The following is a 2,490-nucleotide window of genomic DNA, read 5'->3' as shown; positions in this document are numbered from 1 at the left end:
TATTTTGTAGCTTTTATTTAACCTTCAAATGATCAGAGTGCAACTTCATGAGTATGCTCATCGTGTGGCTTGTGCGGCTACTCTTCCTGGGGTCCGTAACAATTCATGAAACGTGACATAAAACAAAAAATATAACTAAAGATCTATTCTAGGCCGTCTTTTATGAAACTTACAGACCTCTCTCATGTTTTAAGTGGGAGAACTTGCACAATTGGTGGCTGACTAAATACATTTTTGCCCCACTGTACATAATGTTTTGTACACTCAGTATATATGTCAATACACACATATACACAAAATATTTAGGTCAAATAGGGGATTGCGCTGTGCCGTGAGGTGTTACTTTATCTGTTTTTGAAAGCCAGGTTTGCCGTTCACTTGAGCAATCTGAGATGGGAGTTCCATGCAATCATGGCTCTATAATACTGTAAGTTTCCTTGAATTCGTTTGAGATTTGTGGACTGTGTAAAGAACCCTGGTGGCATGTCTTGTGGGGTAGGTGTGTGTCAGTGTTGTAAGTTGACTGCAAACTATTTGGAATTTTCAACACATTGTTTCTTAGAAAAACAAGAAGCGACGCAGTCGGCCTCTACTTTTAGCCAAGAAAGATTGGCATGCATAGTATTGATATTGGCCTTCTGATTACAATGAAGACCAATACATGCTGCTCTGTTCTAGGCCAGCAACAGTTTGCTAGGTCTTTCTTTGCAGCACCTAACCATATGACTAGGCAATAATCAGGATAAGATCAAACTAGAGCCTGCAAAACATGATTTGTGGTGTGTGGTGTCAAAAAAGCAAAGCATCTCTTTATCAAGGACAAACTTCTATCCATCTTTACAACCAATATGTTTTGACCATGACAGTTTACATTCCTAGGTAACACCAAGTAATTTAGTCTCAACTTGCTCAACAGTCACATTATTCATTATGAGATTCAGGTGAGGTCTAGAACTTAGGGAATATTTTGTACCAAATACAGTGTTTTAGAGATGTCCAGGACCAGTTTATTACTGGCCACCCAGGGACTGACTGCAACTCTTTGTTTAGGGTTGCAGTGATTTCGCTAGCTGTGGTTGCTGATGTGTACAATATCGAATCATCAGCATCCATAGACATACAGGCTTTACTTAAGGCTAGTGGTAGGTCATTAATACAAATAGAGAACATTCGAGGGCCAAGAGAGCTCCCCTGCAGTACACCACACTTGACATGTTCAACATTAGAGAAGCTTCCATTAAAGAAAACTATGTTCTATTAGATCGATAGCTTTGAATCCATGAAATGGCAGAGGTTGAAAAGCAATAACACATACTGTATGTTTTTTCAATAACAGGTTATGGTCAATAATATCAAAGGCTTCACTGAAATCTAACAATACAGCTCCCACAATCTTCTTATCAATTTCTTTCAACCAATCATCAGCCATTTGTGTCAGTGCAGTACATGTTGAGTGCCCTTTCTTTATTAGCATGCTGAAAGTCTGTTGTTAATTTGTTTACAGTGAAATTGCATTGTATCTGGTCAAACAAAAGTAAAGGGTGCTTAACCATTCTTAGGTAGCAGAATGACTTTTGCTTCCCTCCAGGACTCAGATTAAAGATATGACAAATAGGAGTGGCAATATAGTCCGCGATCATCCTCAATAGCTTTTCATCTAAGTTTTCAATATTCTCACCATACCACTTGATCTCAGGTAACCTCAGTATGTATTTTTTACACCATTTGCTTCAGTGTTGTGTTGCTTATGTTATTCAAGAGACTGCCATCTCAGCCTGGAGAACTCTCAAGGCATAAAACCATAAAACCTAAAACATGTCACCCTCTAGAGGGCAGTATACACTGGATATCCTGAAAGAGTCCATGTTTCACAGTTTTCTTTTCAGTGAAAATTGACTGCCAGGGGTTGTTGGAGACGAACTCATGTGAGCCCCCCTTAATTTACACAAAACACAAACCTGTCCTCAGCTACAGGAAATCTGAAGAGGAAATGCAGCCCAATAACAGTTGGAAAAAAATGTTTCTGTTCTTGGAGGAGCATGAAAGAAATTTGTCAGTCACCGCTGTCACATGCCATCTCCATTCTCTCAAAAACGTTAACATGCATCTGCACACAATGTGTGGGTGTGCCTCTATTACTCTTGCATCAATTTGACTCTATTGTCAATGTTCAAAACTTGCTTTGTTCACACAGTCGGTTACATATGTGCCGTGACCCAGTCTGTGAGGAGGAAGTCAAAGGAGAGTCAAACTAACAGAGATGGTTTGATAATAAAGTTGACATATTTGCTTAAATGCTTTTTGCCGAGTTTACTGATTGGGTTTGCCAGGGACTGTCATGGGCCATGTTGATGATTAAAAAAAAGTTTTTGTTCCTAATGTTGCACATCCACTGCTACCACAAATGGAACACGCGCAACATTTCACATTTTCATTATAAGATAAATAGTTAGGAAGGACGTCTCCTGCGCACTGGGCCGGACCGGGGAT

Source organism: Oncorhynchus keta, chromosome 10, assembly GCF_023373465.1.
Source record: "Oncorhynchus keta strain PuntledgeMale-10-30-2019 chromosome 10, Oket_V2, whole genome shotgun sequence".
NCBI lineage: Eukaryota > Metazoa > Chordata > Actinopteri > Salmoniformes > Salmonidae > Oncorhynchus > Oncorhynchus keta.
The sequence above is the reverse complement of the archived record's forward strand: the minus strand, read 5'-3'. Positions refer to the sequence as shown.